This window comes from Citrus clementina, unplaced genomic scaffold (genome assembly GCF_000493195.1).
Source record: "Citrus clementina cultivar Clemenules unplaced genomic scaffold, Citrus_clementina_v1.0 scaffold_1, whole genome shotgun sequence".
In the NCBI taxonomy this organism is placed as follows: domain Eukaryota; kingdom Viridiplantae; phylum Streptophyta; class Magnoliopsida; order Sapindales; family Rutaceae; genus Citrus; species Citrus x clementina.
In genome coordinates, this window is record NW_006263303.1 from 16884801 (window position 1) to 16898217 (window position 13417).

Below are 13417 nucleotides of genomic sequence, written 5' to 3' on the forward strand. Positions count from 1 at the left end.
CATTTTAATAGAATTCTCTTCAATTTATTCTCGCAATTTCTATTCCAATTTTAGAATTTATTCTTGCCATTTTAATTTAAGTCTTAGCATATTCCAAATCATTTCCACCACAAATCCAATCACCCATTTACAAAATTAATTCTACACAATTAAAATCCACCTCCTCGTGGGATCGACACTCGTCACCATTGATCTATACTATAATAGATTCGTGCGCTTGCGAGTACATTAAAATTTGCACAACAAGTTTTTGGCGCCGTTGCCGGGGAGGTAAGTAATTTTAATTCATAGAATTAATTTTTTGGAATAATTTCTTTTATTTGTTTTCTTGTATGTTTTTTTATTATAAAAAGAAAAAAAAAGAGTGAATCTACATTTAAAGGTTAGTATTCCTTTCCTTTTTCTCTTCTTTAAAATTCTGTAATTTAATTTTCAATTTATTTTTCTTTGTAATTTTTTTTGTTTATTTTATTAATTTAATTTTTAGTTAATTTATTTCACGTATTTGTTTTTGTGTATTTTTATATAAAGGTTTTAATAGCGCAATAAGGTTAGTATCGTAATTTCTCCCTCTTCTTTATTTTTATTTGTTTTGTTCTCATCCTTATTTTTTTTTTATTATTTGTTTTGCATGCATGGTCGTAGGTCATTATTACCTAATCTTGAACCTATAGACCTTGAATTAGAAAAAACACTTCGCACACACAAACAAATTAAAAATAAAATAGATTTACAAGCACCACAGGAGAGGCCATTTAAGGACTATTTTAGTGCCTTAGCTAATTTGAGCACATCATGCATAAGATACCCAAATGTAGCTGCTAGGAGTTTCGAATTAAAACCTAGTGTGCTAAATTGTCTCCCCACATTTTATGGCCTAGAAAATGAGGATCCATATAATCATCTGAATGATTTTCATGCCATTTGTCAAACTTTTAAATATGAAAATTTTTCAGACGATGATGTTAAACTTAGACTATTCCCATTTTCTTTAAAGGATAGGGCTCGTTCATGGCTTAATACATTGCCTGCTAATAGCATTGCATCATGGGAACAAATGGTTACAAAATTTTTGAATAAATATTTCCCAGTACATAAAACCAATGCTATTCGCAGGGAAATCTCGGAGTTTACCCAGAGAGAGGACGAGCATTTTTTCGAAACATGGGAGCGATTCAATGGGCTACTCTTGAAGTGTCCACATCATGGGTACGAGAAATGACACCAATGCCAATACTTTTTGGAGGAATTATTGCCGAATGTGCAAGAATGGCTAATGGCAACAAGTAGAGGAGAGCTAATGTCAAAAAGTGCATCAGAAATTTGGGAATTCTTCCAGCGACAAGCAGATAATTCCCAACAACGGAGTCGATCACTCAGGACTACTAGAAGAATTAAAGGAGTGAATGAGGTTCAAATTGGCGAATCAACTTCAGGAATCAAAGAAGTCAAGGAGATGGTTGAAGGTCTTGCTCGACAAATAGCATCGTTATCGACTGCTAAATCAACATAACCACATGACCATGACTCATACTCCGATCAAGCCAATGCCATAGGTGTAATGAGAAAACCATCGAATTATAACCCATACTCCAACACATATAACCCTGGATGGAGAGACCACCCCAATTTTTCATGGTCTCAAGGATTCCAAGAGAATGGACCAGCAGCTCCAGCTCCACCAATTCCATAAAATCCTCAAGCCTCTCAGCCCCCATTTAGACCATACAATCAGAACCAGAACTACTCTCAACCTAGACCATGGGAGGATTCATTCCATAATCTCAAGAATCTTACTCACTCTACGATTGAGCAACAGAACCGCACCATTGATGGACTACGAAATGAATTGAGAGCAGGCTTCAACTCACAAGCCCAATCAGTTTCAAGCCTTGAGAAGATGGTGGGACAACTTGCTTCTTCAGTTCAAACCTTGGCAATGACCGTTGAGAAAGGTAAATTTCCAAGTCAACCAGTGCCTAACCCTAAAGGAGTGCATGAAGCAAGTACCAGTTCACCACAGCAGCATGGAGAGGTCAAAGCCGTCATGACCTTGCGAAAAGGAAAAGAAGTCGACAACAAAGTGGAGATGCTGGTGACAAAAGAAAATCAAATTGTACCTGTGAATGTTGAGGAATCATCACCGGAGGAGAAAGAAGAAACCAACCCACGAGAATACGTTCCGAAAGCTCCATTTCCTCAGAGGTTAGCGAAAGGCAAGAAGGGAAAATCCACAGGTGAGATTCTTGAAATCTTCAAACAGGTAGGTGTTAACATCCCTTTGCTTGATGCTATTAAACAAGTTCCATCTTATGCCAAGTTTCTTAAAGACCTTTGTACTAAAAAGAGAAATATGCATGTTCAAAAGAAGGCATTTTTAACAGAAAACGTTAGTTCTATACTCCAACATAAAATTCCTTTAAAATGCAAAGACCCAGGCTCCCCCACTATCTCATGTAGTATAGGGAACCACACAATTGAGAATGCTTTGTTGGATTTAGGAGCTAGTGTAAATCTGTTGCCTTATTCAGTATTCGTGAAACTTGGACTGGGAGAATTACACCCAACTCCAGTGGTGTTACAACTTGCAGATCGGTCCACGAAAATACCTCGTGGTATTGTGGAGGACGTGCTTATCCAGGTAGACAAGTTTTATTTTCCTGTTGATTTCATTGTAATTGACACTCAACCAATACAGGATTCAAGGAAGCACATCCCCATTATCCTAGGCCGACCTTTCTTGGCAACTGCGGATGCTCACATTCAATGCAGGACTGGAAATATGCAGTTGTCTTTCGGCAATATGACTATGGAGCTAAACATTTTCAACATTGCCAAACAACCTCACAATGCAGATGATGAAATTGTTGATGTGGATTTAATTGAAACAATAGTTGATAACACTTTTCTTTCAAACCTTAGTGATGATCCTTTACAAACATGTTTAACTCACTTTGGTTTGGATTTTGATATTGACAGATCGGTCGATGACGTCAACGCCCTGCTTGACTCAGTACCATCCATGGACACTAATAAATGGAAGTCAAGAGTTGAACAACTAGCACCATCAGAGAAGAAACTCATCCCATCATCAGAATCACCACCGAAACTCGAGCTCAAACCATTACCCAACACTCTGGAATATGCATTTTTGGGAGAAGAAAGTACTCTGCCGGTAATCATCTCATCATCCCTAAATGACGAACAAAAAGGTAAGTTGTTAGATGTTTTGAAAGATCACAAAGGGGCATTAGGATGGACCATAGCAGACATTAAAGGTATAAACCCAGTAGACTGCATGCATTACATTCACCTTGATGAAAATGCTAAAACTACTAGGGAAATGCAACGTCGGTTAAATCCTAACATGAAAAAAGTTGTTAGAACTGAAGTCCTTAAGCTATTAGACGCAGGTATCATTTACCCCATTTCTGATAGTTCATGGGTCAGTCCTGTGCAAGTTGTCCCCAAAAAGTCAGGAGTCACAGTAGTTGCCAATGCTGATAATGAATTGATACCCACTAGAGTAACTACAGGATGGCGTGTTTGCATTGATTATAGAAAGTTGAATTCTGTCACACGTAAAGACCATTTTCCTTTACCATTTATCGATCAAATGCTTGATAGATTAGCAGGTCATGAATTTTATTGCTTTCTAGATGGCTACTCAGGATATAATCAGATTCCCATAGCACCAAAAGATCAAGAGAAAACTACTTTCACTTGCCCTTTTGGCACATTTGCATATAGGAGAATGCCATTTGGATTATGTAATGCACCTGCTACATTTCAACGATGCATGTTAAGCATTTTTTCTGATATGGTTGAACGATTCCTTGAATCTTTATGGATGAATTTTCTGTCTTTGGTGATTCGTTTGATCAATGTTTACATCATCTAACACTAGTTCTGCAGAGATGTATCGAGAAGAACTTGGTCTTAAATTGGGAGAAATGTCATTTTATGGTAAAACAAGGTATTGTTCTCGGTCACATCATTTCGAGCAAAGGTATTGAGGTTGACAAAGCCAAGGTGGATCTCATTTCTAATCTTCCTCCACCTAAAACAGTCAGAGAAGTAAGATCTTTCCTTGGGCATGCTGGTTTCTATAGACGTTTCATTAAAGATTTTAGCAAAGTTTCTAGACCCTTATGCAATTTACTTGCTAAGGATGTATCTTTTATCTTTAATGATTCATGTCTTATGGCGTTTGAAAAATTAAAACAGTTGTTGACATCATCACCCATCATTTAGGCCCTAAACTGGAGCTTACCATTTGAGCTAATGTGTGATGCATCTGATTATGCAGTAGGAGCAGTATTAGGACAAAGAGTTGATCGAATTCCCCATGTTATTTATTATGCTAGTATGACATTAAATGATGCACAGTTGAACTATTCAACTACTGAAAAAGAAATGCTAGCAGTAGTATTTGCATTAGAGAAATTTCGATCTTATCTCATTGGTTGTAAAATAATCGTGTTCACAGATCATGCTGCTCTTAAATATCTTCTCACAAAGAAAGATGCAAAAGCCAGACTAATTCGTTGGGTGTTACTTTTGCAGGAGTTTGACTTGGAATTCAAAGATAAGAAAGGGACAGAAAATGTTGTGGCGGACCACCTCTCTCGTATCCATTTTGACACAATTACAGAATCATTACCATTGAATGAGTCATTTCCAGATGAACAATTAATGAATGTGGAAGTATTACCTTGGTATGCTGATATAGTTAATTATCTTGTTACAGGTAAACTTCCAGAGCATTGGACCAAGCAAGATAAGGCTAAATTCTTTGCAGAGATAAAGAATTTCTTTTGGGATGACCCGTATTTGTTCAAGTATTGTGCAGACCAAATTGTTAGACGATGTGTCCCAGAAAGTGAAATTCAGAATATCCTTTCATTCTGCCATGAACAAGCTTGTGGAGGCCATTTCAGTGCTAAGAAAACCGCGACTAAAGTTTTACAATGTGGTTTTTATTGGCCAACTATATTTCGAGATGCTTACACTTTCTGTTCTTCATGTGATAGGTGTCAACGAATGGGGAGCATTACGCGAAGGAATATGATGCCACTAAATCCAATTTTAGTGGTTGAGATTTTTGATGTATGGGGTATCGACTTCATGGGACCCTTTCCCCCGTCTTTCAGTCATCAATACATATTGGTTGCTGTTGACTATGTATCAAAATGGGTAGAAGCTATTCCATGTAGGACCAATGATCACAAGGTGGTGATAGCATTTTTGAAAAGCAACATTGTTTCACGCTTTGGATTCCCTCGAGCGATAATCAGTGATGGTGGTGCCCACTTTTGTAACAAAGCATTCAAAGCTCTTTTGACAAAGTATTCAATCACACACAAAGTGGCAACTCCGTATCATCCGCAAACCAGTGGCCAAGTTGAGATCTCCAATCAAGAAATAAAGCACATATTAGAAAAGACGGTGAGGCCGGACAGAAAAGATTGGTCATTAAGACTTGATGATGCCTTATGGGCATATAGAACGGCTTTCAAGACCCCGATTGGGATGTCACCCTACAGGCTAGTGTATGGAAAAGCTTGCCACCTACCTGTGGAACTCGAGCATCGTGCATATTGGGCCATCAAGAAATTCAATTTTGACATGCAGCAAGCCAGCTTAGAAAGAAGATTACAGCTGGCAGAACTTGAAGAAATTCGCAATGATGCATACGAAAATGCCAAGATTTACAAGCAACGAATGAAAGTCTTCCATGATAAGCAAATTATGAGAAAATCGTTCACTCCAGGTCAGAAAGTGCTTTTGTTCAATTCTCGCTTGCACCTATTCCCAGGTAAGTTACGCTCTCGTTGGTCTGGTCCCTTTATTGTTCATACTGTTTTTCCACATGGGGCAATTGAAATTAAGGACCCAAAGAACGGTGTCACGTTTAAAGTTTATGGTCAAAGATTAAAGCCATATCTAGAATACCAACCACGTGGAGAAGACACCGAAATAAATTTGAGTGACCCACCAGATTTGAATTGATTTTTTTTCTTTTTTTTCGTTGATTTGATTTTGTTTTCTTTCTTTATATTATTCTTTTGCTAATTGAAATTGTTTTTGCATAAGTGTGTTTATTTTATCATTAAGTTTTCTCTTATCATTTTTAATCATGAGTCTCATACTTAGACCGTTCCTCCTGAACATTCTTAAACCACTTCAACGTGTCAAAACTCATCTCAAAAGGCAGATTCAATTTTGTAAAACACAACGCATTTGGGCTCTACAACCACCAGAGTTAGTAGCCTATGTTGAGGGTTTAGAACGCCAACTCAGAGACATTGAGAGAAGTGTTTACGACATCCAGTTGGAGCTTGAGGTAAATTCAATAAGAGGATGATTTTAATTTTCTTTGTGTGTTTTAATTTGTTTTTCTATTTGTGTGCTTTAGTTTGTTACCCCGGTGAAGTGGCGGATAACGGTACTCCGTGACAATCAAGTCTGTTACTTCAGTTTCCCATAATAACTGATATTCTGAGGCGAAGGTATGGACAGAAACGAGATTCTATCGAAACTTCACAAGCGATTCCCTTCACTTCCTCAGAATGCCCTCCTTACAATCTATAAAGCTCGGTCCGAACGCATGCGATTACTCATAACGAATAACATACCTGCTGACATCCGTTGGTTAATCGAGGCTAAAGTACGATCGGCAGGTGAGTTACCTCCAAAATTTATTGCATACATGCCTGGTTGTGGTAAAGGAAATTATGCAAGAAAACGACGAGCTCGAAGAATTTCTGTTGCTTGTCATAAGTGTGCCAGAATGAGTTGCAATAAAAACCCATGTTCTTTAGGAATGATGTCTGATAACAGGGAAGATAAGATTCAATTCATTAGGGATGGCTTGAATAAGGAGTCATTGGATGATATCCTTTTGTCTCTTGAAACGCATCCCAGTGGATATGTGCAAGGAGCGATTCTCCAGTTATGGCCATTATTCCAGAAAGAGCATGCACGATATAGTCTCGGGAATCTGACTATAAACGACCCTGTTTGCCAGTTTATAAGAAAACTGGATAGGAAGCCTATCCTCGACCCATAGAGGGCGTTCAAGCCGTTTCTGGACGTAAAACCAGAGGAAGATGTGAGCCACAGTCGCAACTACCTGTAAATATCCTTTTACTTTATTATTTCACTATTGTCTTATTGTTTGCATTATTGTCTTTAATAATTTTATTACTGTTTGCTTTTTCCTTATTACTGTTTGCTTTTCCCTTTTTACTGTTTTCTTTTTTACTCGCGAGCCACGTGCTTTACGCGTTATTTGACATGGACATGTGACCTCATACACAACTATGACCCACTATCACCAAGACTCTTAAATGTGATTTTCTTTGTCAATCACTCACAAATTATTTTTGCGAAGTATCACAATGGCAGCTACTCCCAATAGACAATTCAAGAACATTTGTGTGCTTTCTGGATTTACATATGGCAAACATAAAGAGTTCGTTGAGGCAGCCATAGATCTTGGTCGAAGCATAGCAGCGAGAAAATTACACTTGGTGTATGGAGGAGGTAACCGAGGATTATCAAAAATGGTCTCAGAAGCAGCTTTTATCAGAGGAAGTCAAGTGTTAGGCATCATCCTAAGAGTCTTAAAACCATTGGGCAGTTCGTCTGACTCATCAACTGGAAAAGAGTTAGTCGTGTCATGTATACAAGAAAGAATAACTGAAATGCTTAATCATGTTGATGCTTTTATTTTTCTTCCAGGGGATCTTGCAACACTAGAGGTACTTATCACACTAGCATCTTGGGCCCATCTGCACATCCACTAAAAACCCATCGGTTTGTTAAATGTCAATAACTTTTATGATGGCTTTATCGCATTTCTTAACCATGCAATAAAAAACTATTTCATTCCCGCTAATGTGAAAAAACTCTTTATTTGTGCTCACACTGCTAATGAGCTACTTGATCTGTTACAAGCTTATAAACCGGAGCCAGACCCCTGGACCTTTGTGTTGGAGCATCCACATAATGATGGTAACAGTAGCCGCAGTAAGAAGTACAAATTAGATTTAACTCTCCGCCTGTAAATATTTTCTTCTGTGTTGCACCACCCAGGTGATGTCTTCTAAACTCTACTTCTTTCATTTCAAACATTGAGGACAATGTTTCGTTCTGGTTGGGGGGAGGGAATAGTCGACAATTGTGGAATTTTGGTTAAGTTTTTACTAATTTTTTGTTGTAGAAACTAACTGTTGCTAACTTTTTGTGTTGAAGATGGCTGAATATGGAGTGTAGTGACTCTAGAAACGCATCTTCATCGTTTATAAAAAAAAAAATTCAGACATTTTCTTTTTCTTTATTATGTGTTTATGTTTATTTTTCTTCTTTTTAATTTCTCCTCTATAAATATACATTTTCCAACTTTTGAGTCGAAGATGGCTGAATATGGAGTGTAGTTCCTCTAGAAACGCATCTTCTTTAAAAAAAAAAATCATTTTCGTTTTCTATCATTTTACGTGTAACTTTTCTAATTAGTTTTTATGCATCATTTTCACATTTCTGCATGCATATTTTCCTTTCATGTTTAGAATAGGTTGGGGGGTAGAATGATGTTTAAAAAAAAAATGTGTGATTTGTTTTAACATTGGATGACATGATTAATTTCAAATTTTAGTATTTGTATTATCTTTGGTCTTAAGTGATGTTACGCTATGTTTGCTACTTTACATGTTGATGTCGGAGACAAATGTGAGTTGCTTGAAGGAATGAACATGTCATAATAAGTACCAAGTGAGTTTTTGAGCCTATTATTTTTCTTGGAGAATAACCCTTTTGCCCACTCTTTATACAGCTTAGCAGTTTATTATTTTATACACGATCTCTAAATTACTTTTGAGTTAACCCTTAAAAAAAAAAAGAAAAAAGAAAAAAAGAGCGTGTTACTACATTTGGAGGCCCATCTAACTAGTAGATATGGAAGATTATTTAGAGCCCTAAAAGACGATGGAAAGGCCATCTTTGATCCGTTTGAGCCTTTCTAGCCATCCCTTTTATCAAATATCCATAGTTAACCCTTTTGAGCCTTTAAAAAAAATAAAAATAAAAAAAACCTTTTTCTTTGTCAACTTATCATCTTGACCCACTCCGATTTGGAGTATTACCCAATGTCTTATAAGTTCCATCACCTATATATGTTTGAGAAAATGTAAATAATTTTGTTGTTCAGTAAAGTTATGCAAAAAAAAAAAACAAACAAACAAACAAAACAAAAGTTGTTGTTTCAAAAGAAAAAAAATAAAAATAATAGGTGAAATCCACCTTGCAACTTCCAAAAAAAAAAAAAATTCTCTGCATTTTTCTCAAACATACACTTTGTTTTCCTTATTTTCCTTCTTTGTTAGCCATGTCCCTAGCCTACGTTACGTCCTAATAAAAGTCCTTCTTGATTTTAGGGAACTATAGTTTGAAGTAGAAGCTAGTTATATGGGCTAAAAAGATGTCGTGATGCATAATAAAAAAAAAGAGATAAATAAATTGGGTTGACTAGCATTTTTGTTTGACTTGAGATCGTATTATTTCTAAGCTGAGGGCATATTTATTTCATCTTGGTGAGAGCATGTGATATCACTTCTTTATTATTTTCTCTCTCAATTACCATTCATTGGAGTGACTATTTTTATTGGTTTTAATTTCTTTGTGAGAGTGTCACTACTTCCAGTGAGATTTTGGGGTTTGACATGTCATTCTTGAAAGTAGCTATGACAAAGTCTGCTGGGCTGATTCATGTGGATGGTTGATGTGGGTGTGATGTTGCTTTAGACTGGAGATAATGCTTATACTTTTATTTGATTGCTATCATTAATCTGACGGAATAAATACGAATGTTTCTATTAAATAATAATAATAATAATAATAATAATAATATTTTGAATTTGAATTTTGTTTTCGCTTTATTTGCTAGGGACTAGCAATAAGCTGGTTGGGGGGTGTGTTGGGCAATGGTTTGAGCTCGAGTTTCGGTGGTGATTCTGATGATGGGATGAGTTTCTTCTCTGATGGTGCTAGTTGCTCAACTCTTGACTTCCATTTATTAGTATCCATAGATGGTGCTGAGTCAAGCAGGGCGTTGACCTCATCGACCGATCTGTCAATATCAAAATCCAAACCAAAGTGAGTTAAACATGTTTGTAAAGGATCATCGACCGATCTATCAATATCAAGCAGGGTGTTGACCTCATCGACCGATCTGTCAATATCAAAATCCAAACCAAAGTGAGTTAAACATGTTTGTAAAGGATCATCACTAAGGTTTGAAACAAAAGTATCATCAACTAATGCTTCAATTAAATCCACATCAACAATTCCATCATCTGCACTGTGAGGTTGTTTGGCAATGTTGAAGATGTTCAGCTCCATAGTCATGTTGCCGAAGGACAACTGCATATTTCCAGTCCTGCATTGAATGTGAGCATCCGCAGTTGCCAAGAAAGGTCGGCCTAGAATAATGGGGATGTGCTTCCTCAAGTCCTGTATTGGTTGAGTGTCAATTACAATGAAATCAACAGGAAAATAAAACTTGTCTACCTGGATAAGCACGTCCTCCACAATGCCACGAGGTATTTGTTAAGTGTTAGAAAATGCATATTTATAAAGGAGAAAACCGTCATTTTACATTTCAAGTCTTACTAACAACCCTTACTTTTATGTATTTAACCTTCTTGTGATTTAATTACATGTGTTTTATTTTAATTAAGTATTTTATGTATTTTAGGGGCATTATAGTCATTTCACAATAAAGGAGAGATCAGACGGCAAAACGGACATCACTTTTGAACTCAGGACAGTCGAAAACCTTAGGAGGAGCATAAAAGGAAAAATGGCACTATTCATATGTACGGTACTATTCACGTGTACGGTACTAACTACGTTACTGTTCACAACACTGTTCACATAGACGGATCGATGACGTGGCATTGACCGATGATGTGGCATTGACTGATGAGGTGTCACGATCCTGTTGGGCTAAAATTCTTATGTACTGTTGATGGTGACGTGGCATCATATCAGTGGATGAAAAATCTCGCGTACGGTACATGCATCACACAGGATTATTTTCAACCAAACCGCGTTACTGTTCATCCGAGTCAAACCGCGTCACTGTTCATCCGAGTCAAACCGCGTTACTGTTCATCCGAGTCAAACCGTGTTACTGTTCATCCGCGTGGTCAAACCGTGGACTGTTGACTGATGACGTGGCGCAATCCTGAGCGTCTAAACTGTTTTTAATCCGATGGCCATGATTTACTCCATGTATCTATAAAAAGGGGGCCTCCCCCCCCTAATTGGAGATCTCTGAATCCATTTTTGAGATCCATTTTCTGTAATTCCTTCTCCATCTTGTATTTTCTTCGTATTTTAATAAATTCCCATTTTGCCCCTAGTTCAACTATGAGTGGCTAATTTTCTTTCAAGCTTAGGTTGAAGGTGAAGTCTCAACATGTGTCATGGGCTTAATTTGGTAAATTTATTTTCTTTTCCCCTCTAGTTTTTGTGGATGTTTTGACTTCTCGTCGACAAATAATACTAATCTTGTCTAGTACCGCCTTGGTTTCACCAGCCCTCTAGTACAAGGTTATTATTATTTGGCACGATAAGCTCTTAGCACCATATTGATTAGAGCGTGGTTCATGAGGTGTGGATTCCCCCCTCATGATTTAATTGGCATTAATACGGATTATTTAGCCCATGATGCATGTTGATACGGATCCAGATACCCAAGTACGTCATTTTAATAGAATTCTCTTCAATTTATTCTCGCAATTTCTATTCCAATTTTAGAATTTATTCTTGCCATTTTAATTTAAGTCTTAGCATATTCCAAATCATTTCCACCACAAATCCAATCACCCATTTACAAAATTAATTCTACACAATTAAAATCCACCTCCTCGTGGGATCGACACTCGTCACCATTGATCTATACTATAATAGATTTGTGCGCTTGCGAGTACATTAAAATTTGCACAACAGTATTTTCGTGGACCGATCTGCAAGTTGTAACACTACTGGAGTTGGGTGTAATTCTCCTAGTCCAAGTTTCACAAATACAGAGTAAGGCAACAGATTTACACTAGCTCCTAAATCCAACAAAGCATTCTCAATTGTGTGGTTCCCTATGCAACATGAGATAGTGGGGGAGCCTGGGTCTTTGCATTTTAAAGGAATTTTATGTTGGAGTATAGAACTAACATTTTCTGTTAAAAATGCCTTCTTTTGAACATGCATATTTCTCTTTTTAGTACAAAGGTCTTTAAGAAACTTGGCATAAGATGGAACTTGTTTTATAGCATCAAGCAAAGGGATGTTAACACTTACCTGTTTGAAGATTTCAAGAATCTCACCTGTGGATTTTCCCTTATTTCCTTTCGCTAACCTCTGAGGAAATGGAGCTTTGGGAACGTATTCTCATGAGTTGTTTTCGTCTTTCTCCTCCGGTGATGATTCCTCAACATTCACAAGTACAATTTGATTTTCTTTTGTCACCGGCATCTCCACTTTGTTGTCGACTTCTTTTCCTTTTCGCAAGGTCATGACTGCTTTGACCTCTCCATGCTGCTGTGGTGAACTGGTACTTGCTTCATGTACTCCTTTAGGATTAGGCACTGGTTGACTTGGAAATTTTCCTTTATCAAAAGTCATTGCCAAGGTCTAAACTGAGGAAGCAAGTTGTCCCACCATCTTCTCGAGGCTTGAAACTGATTAGGCTTGTGAATTGAAGCCTGCTCTTAACTCATTTCGTAGTCCATCAATGGTGCGGTTCTGTTGCTCAATCGTGGAGTGAGTAACATTCTTGAAATTCTGGAATGCATCCTCCTATGGTCTGGGCTGAAAGTAGTTCTGGTTCTGATTGTATGATCTAAATGGGGGCTGAGAGGCTTGAGGATTTTGAGGAATTGGTGGAGCTGGAGCTGGAGCTGCTGGTCCATTCTGTTGGAATCCTTGAGACCATGAAAAATTGGGGTGGTCTCTCCATCCAGGGTTATATGTGTTGGAGTATGGGTTGTAATTCGATGGTTTTCTCATTACACCTATGGCATTGGTTTGATCTGAGTATGAGTCATGGTCATGTGGTTCTGTTGATTTAGCTGTTGATAACGATGCTATTTGTCGAGAGAGACCTTCAATTATCGCTTTGACTTCTTTAATTTCTGAACTTGACTCGCCAATGTGAACCTCATTCACTCCTTTAATTCTTCTAGTATTCCTGAGTGACCGACTCCGTTGTTGGGAATTATCCGCTTGTCGCTGGAAGAATTCCCAAATCTCTGATGCACTTTTTGACATTAGCTCTCCTCCACTTGTTGCCATTAGCCATTCTTGCACATTTGGCAATAATCCCTCCAAAAAGTATTGGCATTGGTGCCATTTCTCG

At 37.5% G+C, this 13417-nt stretch overlaps 1 non-coding gene across 1 annotated transcript; it reads right to left on the reverse strand.

Moving 5' to 3' along the window:
• Positions 1–1108: 1108 nt before the first annotated feature.
• On the reverse strand, positions 1109–1212 carry LOC112095944. The gene has a single exon (XR_002904104.1). It is a non-coding gene; the product is annotated as a small nucleolar RNA R71 (small nucleolar RNA).
• Positions 1213–13417: the final 12205 nt, after the last annotated feature.